The following is an 11,290-nucleotide window of genomic DNA, read 5'->3' on the forward strand; positions in this document are numbered from 1 at the left end:
TGGGGCATTTGTCTTTCTGTATGTGGATTGTTTCCCTTGACATAATGTCCTCTAAGTTTATTCACATTGCCACAAATGACAGGACTTCCTTCTTTGTTGTAAAGGTTGTATAGTACTTCATTACATTCTTATTGTATACCACATTTTCTTTGTCCATGCCCCCATAGATGGGCATTAAAGTTGATTCCACATCTTGACTGTTATGAATAATGCCGCTGTAAACATGGGAATGCAGATATCTCTTCAATGTACTGATTCCACTTCCTTCGGATACATGGACAGTAGTGGGATTGCAGAAACATGGGAATTCTATGTTTAATTTTTTCAGGAACTTCCAGACTGTTTTCCATAATGGTTGTATTAATTTACATTCCCATCAACTGCATACAAATGTTCCCTTTTCTCCACATCCTCATTAACCCTTGTTATTTTTTATGTTTCTGATAATGGACTTTTTTTTTTTTTTGACACAGTCTTACTCTGTCACCCAGGCTGGAGTGCAGCGGCAGAATCTCGGCCCACTGCAACCTTTGCCTCCTGGGTTCTAGGGATTCCCCTGCCTCAGTCTCCAGAGTAGCTGTGACTACAGGTGTGCACCACCAAACCCTGCTAACTTTTGTATTTTTAGTAGAGATGAGATTTCGCCATATTGGCCAGGCTGGTTTCGAACTGCTGACCTCAGGTAATCTCCCTGCCTCGGCCTCCCAAAGTGCCTGAATTACAGGCATGAGCCACCGTGCCCAGACCATTAATGGTCATTCTAAGAGGTGTGAGGTGATATCTCATTCTAGTTTTAATTTTTATTTAGCTGATGCTAATCATTTTTTTGTATAGCTTTTGGTGATTTGTCTTATTCTTAGAAATGTCTATTCATACACTTTGCCTATTTTTTAATTGGGTTATTTGATTTCTTATCATTGAGTTGTTTGAGTTTCTTATATATTTTGGATATTAATTCCTTATTAGATGTATGTGTGCAAATATATTCTCACATTCCATAGGTTGTCTTTTCACTTGTTGAGCTTTTTTTTTTTTCTTTGCAGAAACTTTCAATTTGATATAATTTCATTTGTCTACTTTTGCTTGTGTTGCCTGGGCCTTTGGGATAATATCCAAATAGGTTTTGTCCAAGCTAGTGGAGTTTTCCCTTGATTTCTTTTAGTAGTTTTTTGTTTTTTAGATGGAATCTTACTCTGTTGCCCAGGCTGGAGTGCAGTGGTGTGATCTTGGCTCACTGAAACTTCTACCTCCTTGGTTCAAGTGATTCTCCTGTCTCAGCCTCCTGAGCTGCTGAGATTACAGGCACCCACAACCACACCCAGCTACTTTTTGTATTTTTAGTAGAGACGGGATTTCACCATGTTGGCTGGGCTGGTCTTGGAATCCTGACCTTAGGTGATCCGCCCACCTTGGCCTCCCAAATTGCTGGGATTATGGTCTTTCATCTTACATTTAAGTCATTAATCTATCTTGAGTTGACTTTGTATGTTTTGTGAGATAAGTATCCGCTTCCATTCTTCTTCATGTGGACACGAAGTCTCCTAACCCTATTTATTAAAGAGGCTGTTCCTTCTCCACTGTGTATTCTTGACAACATCCCCAAAATTGTTTGACCCTAAATGCATGCATTTTTTTTCCTGTGCTATGAATCACTTCCATTGGTCTATGTGTCTGTTTTTATGCAAGTACTATGTTGTTTTAATTACTGTAACTTTGTATTGTAGTTTGTGTTTAGGTAATGTGATGCTTCCAACTTTGTTCCTTTCCCTCTAGATGGCTTTGGTTATTTGAGGTCTTTTTTGGTTCCACATGAATTTTAGGATTGTTTTTTCTACTTCTGTAAAAAAAAAGTCATTGGATTTTTGATAATGGTTGCATTGAATCACTTTGGATAGAATGGACATTTTAACAGCATTAATTCTTCCAATCCATGAACATGAACATCTCGAGACGGCTCAGCTTTTCCTTTGTTTTTCACCAATGTTTGGCACTTTGGCATCCTTGAAAATCTGCATTTTTACCCCCAGCCTGGCTTTCTGCAACCACAAAATACTAGCCTCTCGTGGGAAACTTTGGATAGTTTGTTGTTAGTGGGAAACCTTGTTAGCCACAAAGAAGCTGCTATTTTGTTTTATACCCAATCCCAGCAAAAGAAGTGGCATCCAGCCAAGCTCATTTCTCCCAATGAGCTCATGATGTTATATCTTTTTCGTGTATGTTCTTGAGAAATGTCTGTTGTTCTTCACTGTTTCAAACTTGTTTACGGTGACCAGTTCTTGTGGAGTATATTGTGGATGTTAATCCCTTACAGGTGATATGATTTGAAAACATTTTCTCCCATTCTGTGGGTTGTCTTTTTACTTTGATAATATTGTCTTAAATGTTTTTTTTTTCCCTTGGCATATGAAGTAACTGATGATGTCTTTTTTTTTTTTTTTTGAGACGGAGTCTCGCTGGGCTGTCGCCCAGGCTGGAGGCAGTGGCTGAGTCTCGCTCACTGCGCCCGCCTGGTTCACGCCATTCTCCTGCCTCAGCCTCCTGAGTAGCTGGGACTACAGGCGCTCACCACCGCTACTCGCTAATTTTTGCATTTTTAGTAGAGACGATTTCACTGTGGTCTCGATCTCCTGACCTTTGTGGGATCACTGCCTCCCAAAGTGCTGGATTACAGGCTTGAGCCACTGCCACCGCCTCCGATGATGTCTTTGAGGCAATAATTTTTTCAAAATTTTTATAAAGTCTAATTTGTGTACTTTTTCTGTAGTTGCCTGCGCCATTGTTGTCACATCCAAAGAATCACTGCCAAATCCAACCTTGTGAAGCTTTTCCCCTGTGTTTTCTTCTAAGAGTTTAATACTTTTGGGTGTCAATATTGAGGACTAACAAAATCTTTTTAACTTTCCTGGCACCATCTCAGTTATTGTTCTAATCCCAAGATGGATCATTTCAATTAAAACATTTAAAGAATGACCTCACCTGAATGTGTTTCAATTTGCTCTTCTCCCTTTCAAATCGACTTCCTCACTTACATAGTTTGTGTGAAAATGTCCACAAATAAAACATAAAATGAAATCAAACCTTTTCATAGACTCTTCATCTAAAATGGAATAGTAGATGCGGTGACATTTCATTTCCTCATCTTGAATTATTTACGTTTCTAGGTGAACCCATCCATTCTTCTATGTGTGTGTGTGTGTGTGTGTGTGTGTTTATTATCTGTCTACATATAATGTAAACTCCATAAAATAAGAGATATTTACTAATTTACAAGTGAGACTTCAGGAATTAAGAATGGCTTGCCATTTTTAGAGTGTTATTATTATTCATATTGAGACGAACAGAATCGCCTCAGGAACATGGCCAGGGATTTATAGTCCAGGAGAACTGCAGCATGACTCAGGTACATTTTACCTGCCATGACATCTATTGCAGGTCACCAGCGTCCATCACAATTGATTGGAGACAAGTGTAAGACAAGAATATTTGCAGTTTCCCCAGACTGACACAGTTGCAGGTCCCGTGAAGTAGTGAGTCCTGAGACACCTCCAATAAGAGCTAGAAAAGGTATCATTTCATGAGGAGCTGCAGCCTACCCATTTTAGACAAATGGAGCAAAATTAGAGTATCACATCTTTTCCTTTCTTCACAGAGTCTGGGTGAACAGAATAAAGGAGTTAGTGGAATATAAGATTCCAATTCTCTGGCATGAGAAAATGGACAAGGAAAGGAAGATTCATCTTTATCATATCTCAGACATGCTTGGACACAGAATCCAAGCACAAAAAACAAACACATACTTCTTCCCATCCACACTGGGATCCAGGGTCTTCTCCCTCCTCTCAGGCCAGAATTGAGTCTCCATTCCCTACTTGTAGTTACCAGAGATGAAGCCCAATTCTCCTCTGTCTCAAGCTTTGAAGGCCAGCTTTAGCGTGTTCACCATGGAAGAATGAAGGTGAGGTCAGAGGTTTGGGAAACGGTCAAGAATTGAGGTGAGAAGAGTGCATGGAGGCGTCGCCCTGGGGAGTTTGGTGCCCCCATATTCAGAGCCTGTCTGGTCCAGGACGGTTCCCAATGCTGTGAGCACCAACTCCGGATATTCTGGGCAATGACCCAAGGGACAGCCTCTTATGAATACCGGCTGTTTTCCTCCAGTGTCTGCTGTGAAACCAGGATGTACAACATGACCGCATTTAACCCAACTATGGGCTTAGTGTTTTGCTGTACACCAAATCTCAGTGTCCAATTTCCACTCTGTTTAGGTGGAAAAAGAAGGGATTTGTTCCCACACACCTCACTCCTGTGTTCCTCTTTCAGTCTCAAAGCTCAGATGAAAACAATGAGTGTCACTTACTGTCAATCCTCTTCCCTGCCTTTTCCACATTCATCAGTATTACCGTTTACATTGAGACTAAAGATGGCCAATCACCATTTTTCTTTGGAAAAATCAACCCGATGTTGTACCTACTTTTTTAGAGGTGGAATCAGCCTACCTTAAGATGCCGACTACATTTTACTGAATGGACTTTTGTGGATCCCCTCGATGTATATAGTGGGACTTTGAGGTATCATCTCTGTCTGTAGCAAATTAATATTTTCCCAAGGACAGAGTTTCCTCACAATTATTCGGGATGGACTAGTGGATATTGTGGTAGAACATGAAATGTGGCAAGAACATGAAAAAAGTCACAGCTGATACAACACACTGGAAACCCATCTGGCCAATCTCCCACAGACAGAATGTCTAGGTTTCTTCACTTTCATGAAAATTGTTTCTTAGGAGGCTTGCTTAATGTAGTTCTGCAGCCATTTCTGAGTTGTAATTACCTTATTTACAACAGGTGAAATTGTTCTGATGCATTAATTTACAAGTATTTTTTATGTCAGATTATTTGCAGCATAAAACATCTCGAAGATTTGACTACCTAGTTTTCTGTGAATCAGTACTGGCTACAAAGTATTTTTGTGCAGATGGGCTAAGAAGGTACCTACACTACTTGAATTCCAAAGGCTTGGAAAAGACCAACATATGAACATTCTGGCTGTTGACATTTGATTTGAACTTCTCTCCGGGGCAAAAATTGAGTTCTTTCTCTTAATGTATTAAGACTCCAAAACTATGTTCAAAATTTAAAATTAACAGCCAAGAGTGTAATTTATACTGGAGTAGTTTGGAGATGTGACAGGTCAATGTATAAAAAGAAGCCTTGAGACTACCAAGAAGGCAAAAGTCACTATTTTAATCATGGCCTCAGAACAAAGCTGTGTTTGCAATAACATGGCATTTAAACAACTCATTAAGAAAAATAGTAATCTATTAACTTCATAGTGTTTCAAAATTATTTCTTCTAAATTTGGAATATGTGCATTAAAGGACATATGAGTTTCAAAAGATTTAATAAAGCATGTAACACAAAATTTTGACACTTCTTGAAAGATTTTAACTTTGTGGTTGTCTCTGTGGTGATAAGTGTCATTGCTACAGAAAGTAACACTTTAAATTTGGGTTATTTTAGACATTTGGGTTCATATATATATAGAAATTAGATCACAAAGATTAACATAAGGCAAACTGTGGGAAGAAAAGCCAACAGTTCAAGAGAAGAAGCTGAGAAAACAAGTCAAAAGTTAGAGGAGAAGAAGAAAGAGAAGAGGAGGAAGAAAGAGAAGAAGGGGAGAATGAAGAGGAATAAAAAAGAAGAAGGAGGAGGACAAGGGAACATGAATAAGAACAACAACAACAACAAAAAGAAACCCACACACACAGGGTGGAACATTAGATGTAATAGTGAGGAAAATGGAGAAGATACACAGTCCAAGATCCCGCAGAGACCTGGAAAGAATTTTATGTGGGTTGTCTGTGAGTGGGTCCAAGTGTGTCATTGAGAGTTCCCTTGTGTCCTTCACCTATCCTCTTTGACCTTCAGAAAGTGTTCCCTGAATATTTAAGAAAGGTATTCCTTGTATATTTTGCAAAGCTCCCACAAAGACTTGGGTCTCCATGCATCTCAGATCCATGTTAGCAATGGTTGCAGTGGGGGTTGCAACCAGAATCCGTTCACTAGGAGTCCGCCATTCACTCCTGCCAGCTTCAGTCACGTTTCTTCCATTTCCACCTGTGTCCCTGCATGACTGAACCAGGTCTTAGCCAGCATTGCCAAAAGAGCCAGGAAGACCAGACCAGCCACAGCCATTCTGATGGAATTCTCCACAGTATAGTCCTGGAGAACAGGGGCTGGAGGTTGGGGGTAAGATCAGAGACTTTTCCATGTGGGCTAGGCCCCTCCCTCCCCAGGAGCTCTGAAATGGAGCTATTTCCCCATCTCACCTTCACAAAATTCTTCCTGTCCGGATCCCCTCTTCTCCCTATATCATCCTGAGCACCTTCAGAAGCCTTTTGCCACAAACAGAAATTTCTTTTGAAGATACACTTTTTTTTTTTTTTTTACATTTCAAAATAGTTCCCAAACTAATTCTCCAAAGCAATAAAGAAGAAGAGGAGAAGAAGAAAGAGAAGAGGAGGAAGAAAGAGAAGAAGGGGAGAATGAAGAGGAATAGAAAAGAAGAAGAAGGAGGACAAGGGAACATGAATAAGAAGAACAACAACAACAACAAAAAGAAATCCACACACACAGGGTGGAACATTAGATGTAATAATGTGTGTATTGCTGGGCAGGTTATGCATACAAGGAAAGAAAGCACAGTGAGTCAGATTTGGCAGAGGAAACATATGTGGAAATTATATCATTTACTCTCTTTACAAAATTAAGTACAAAATGGAAAACACTGGTAAGGAAGAATGAGCTGTAGAGAAAGAAAACATCTGAGATGCTTGTTTCCAAGATGGCTGACTAAGTGCTTTTTTGGCATATGTCATCCACCTGGAAGAATGAGCCGAATCCAGAACCAAAAACATGTGATCATCTCAACAGACATAAAGAAAAGCATCTTTAAAAAAATTCAACGTCCTTACCTGATGAAAACCCTCAAAAAATTAGGCATAGAAAGAATATACCTCAAAGTAATAAAAGCCATAGATGACATACCTAGAGTCAACATCATACTGAGCAGGGAAAAGTTAACATGACTCTGACTCCTCTGAGAACTGGCACAAGACAAGGACACAGACATCCACCACTCCCTATCAACACAGTACTGGAAGCCCTGTCAAAGCTATCAGGCCACAGGAAGAAATAAAACATAACTAAATTAGAAAAAAGGAAGTGCAATTATTTCTACTGCTGATGCTATGATCTTAAATCTAGAAAATCCTAAAGACTCTGAAAAAATTCTTATGATTGAAAAATGAGCTCAGTAAAGTTTCAGAATACAAAATCAATGTGTAAAACCCGACGGCATTTCTCTACACCTATAGTGATCTAACTGAGAACCAAATCAAGAAGGCAACCCATTTACAATAGATACACAAAAGTAAAACCCTGAGGAATACACTTAACCAAGGTGGTGAAAGATCTCTACCAGGGAGAGTGTAAGACACCCATGAAAGCAATTATAGATGATACAAAAAAAAAAAGAAAAGAAATTCCACGCTCATGGATCATAGGAATTAATATTGTTAAAATGCAATCTACAGATTTAGTGCAATTCTTAAATGAAAATAGTAACACCAGGTCTCACAGAATTAGAAAAAGCAATCCTAAAATTCATACAGAACCAAAAAAGAGCCTCATAGACAAAGCAATTCTAGGCAAGTATAGAAACTTGGAGTCATCAGGCTCTCTGACTTCCAATTATGCTCTAAGGGTATAGTAACTTAAACAGCACGGTGCTGGTACAGGCACAGAAACAGAGATCAATAGACCAGAATAGAGAGCCCAAAAATACAGCCTCATATCTACAGTGAATGATCATGGACAAAGTCAACAAAACATACACTGGGGAAAGATAGGCTTTTCCATAAATAGTGCTGAGAAATCTAAATAGTCATAGGCAGAAGAATAAAACTGGACTCATACCTGTCATTATACACAAAAATTAACGTAAGATAATTAACGGCTTAAATGTAAACCCAGAACTATAAAATCACAGGTGGAAATGCAAAGAGAAACTCTCCTGGACATTGGTCTAGGCAAAGAATTCATCAGTAAAACCTCAAAACCACAGGCAACAAAAATAAAACTAGACAAATGGGACTTAGTAAACGAAAGAGCTTCTGAACGGCAAAGGAAATAATAGCAGAGTGAACCGACGACCTGCAGAATGAACGAAAATGTTTGCAAACTGTGCATCCGACAGGGGACTAACATCTACAATTTCTAGGCAACTCAAACAACTAATCCCAGCCCTCAAATAATAGCATTAAAAAGTGAGCAAAGGGATGTTTACACAGATTTTTCAAAAGAAGACATACGAATGGCCAAACAGCATATGAACAAATGTTCAGCATCACGACGCATCAGAGAAATGCAAATTGAAACCACAATGAGATATCATCTTACAGTAGTCAGAATGGCTATTACTGAAAATGCGAACCAATGTAACAGATGTTGGCAAGGAGGCAGAGAAAAGGAAACTCTTATACACTGTTGGTCGGAATGTAAATTAGTATAGCCTCTGTGGAAGACAGCATGGAGATCTGTCAGAGAACCAAGAATAGAAACACCATTCGACCTAGCGGTCCCACTGCAGGGTGTCTACCCAAAGGAGAAGAAGCACTTATGTCAAACAAACACCTGCACCTGTATGTTTATTGCAGCACTGTTTGCAACAGCAAAGACATGAAATCAATTTAAGTGACTGTGAAAGAACGATTGGATTAATAAAGTGTGGTGTGTATAAACAATGAAATAGTATTCGGCCATAAAATATAAACTCCTGTCATTTGGAGTAACATGGATGTAGCCGGGCGCGGTGGCTCAAGCCTGTAATCCCAGCACTTTGGGAGGCCGAGACGGGCGGATCACGAGGTCAGGAGATCGAGACCATCCTGGCTAACATGGTGAAACCCCGTCTCTACTAAAAAATACAAAAAACTAGCCGGGCGTGGCGGCTGGCGCCTGTAGTCCCAGCTACTCGGGAGGCTGAGGCAGGAGAATGGCGTGAACCCGGGAGGCGGAGCTTGCAGTGAGCTGAGATCCGGCCACTGCACTCCAGCCTGGGCGACAGAGCGAGACTCCGTCTCAAAAACAAAACAAAACAAAGCAAAACAACAACAACAAAAAAATCATGGATGGAACTGGAGGCCATTACTTTACGTGAAACAACTCAGAAAGACAAACACCACGTCTTCTCACTCTAAGCGGGAGGCGAGTAGTGCATACACCTGGACGTAGAGTGTGGAATGACGGACAGTGGAGGCTTGGAAGGCTGGAGGGTGGTGGGACCTGGATGCGTGATGAGAAATTGCTTAACGAGTACAATGTACAGCATTTGGGTGATGGATATAGTCAAAGTCCTGACTTTACCACTCTGCAATATATTCATGTCACAAAGTTACACGTGTACCCCATAAATGTATACAAATAGAAAAGAAAGTCTGTACACAGTAATCAATTGTGATATCTAGATATAGTCAACATTAAATTTAAAGCAGAATAATTAGTTAAAATATTGTGTACACAACAGTGAAGAGAGCATTTATCATCTACGCCACAGGAAACTGTCAATATTAGTGCACAGAAAAAGAAAACAACTGAAAAAGAAAGAGCAGTTTTGTGACAGGGTAAAAACTGACAACAGTTTTAGAATGCTCCTAACTTGACTTCCAAAAGGAAAGAATGAGAAAACAGGTCAGAAGCAATCTTTAAAGAAGCAATTGTTGATTATTTGGAGGAAGTAGACACATCCATCAATCCATAGGTTCAAGAAATGCAGTGAATGCCAGGCAGAATGAATTAAACACACCTCACGTTCAACGTTACAGAAAAGCTACATAAAAGCATAACCAACCCTTCAGCTTAGCCGGAGGAAAAGGATCAGCTGGTAAGGATTCAAAGGGAGCCAAGCATTGTTTTCCCCACAGAAAAAAAGGAAAACATAAGCCAGTAGAACAGCATCTTTACCCAGCTAAGATACCATCACCAGCCACCGACAATTCCTTACATAGTACTGTCCGAGATCAACACAGGAAAGAAACAGCACTGAAAGATAAAAGGGCAAAGAAAGCTTTTCTCACTGACCCTAAAGGAAATTCTGATGACTGTGTCTCAAAGAGAAGGAAAGCGAAACCAGATTGGGTGTCGAAGATTCTGACGATAACTAAGAGCAGAGAAAGAACTTAAAATATGGCTATGCCAAAAATGAATATGGACCATACAGTCGTGTATGAAAACATGCCCCTGTGTAATTTCTGGAAAAGATAGAATTATATATACCACAAAACATCATGTAAGTAAATACAAACATATGTAATAAATACACTCTAAAATCCTGTTCTTACACAGGAAGAGTGGAAATATGTTTTTATATTTGCAGTTTAATCTCTGAAATGATGAATTTCAGTTTTAAAAATACGTAACAACTTCAGGATGAGTACACCATATATGTATTCCTAAACAACATAGATCAAAAATAGAATGTTTGAAATAGAAAACCACCAAAGAAGTCCGTGGGAAAAAGGGAGTCAGGAAAACACAACATAATAATAACACAAATATGATTGGAAGAACTGCTCAAACATGAACAAAAGATTGTCAGCAAGTCTTGTTTTCTAAGGTGCGTTGTTGAAATTTACAAAGGACACATGTCAGTGTTAACAATTCACAGGGTTTGAAATTAAACAATGTAGAAATATACCAAGCAATCACTAACTGTTGGAAATGTGGTGTAGTTATAATAAAATTAGACAGAATAAGTCTTTGGGAAAAATCAGTGGAAAACATTAAGCATAAAATTTAGGAAAAAAGCAGGTAAATTTATAGTATTTTTAATTTACCAGGAATATATAATCAATTTACACTTAATCACTCCCAGTAATATTCCTGCAAATATACATGGAGGAAGTGTCGCTGAAGTAAATGGAGAGGTAGGCAAATCCACGGCCACAGTGGGGTGTTTAACACTCTTCTCTCAGTTGTTGATAGAAGTGGTTCAGGCAGTTAGAGAGGATTTGGAAAGAGAATTGCTGGACTTGACCTAAGGTACAAGTCCACTTGCAACCACAGGACTCACACTCCTTACAAGCACAAGGACATTTAGAAATCTCACTGGATTCTGAGCAGCCCTCACCATACGGCAGGTCCATGGACTTCTTGGAACACACCAAGCCTATTCTCACATTAGGGTCATCCCCAGTGTCCTAAGTACATGAAACTTCCTTTCAACACACTCC

This window comes from Papio anubis, unplaced genomic scaffold, assembly GCF_008728515.1.
Source record: "Papio anubis isolate 15944 unplaced genomic scaffold, Panubis1.0 scaffold577, whole genome shotgun sequence".
In the NCBI taxonomy this organism is placed as follows: domain Eukaryota; kingdom Metazoa; phylum Chordata; class Mammalia; order Primates; family Cercopithecidae; genus Papio; species Papio anubis.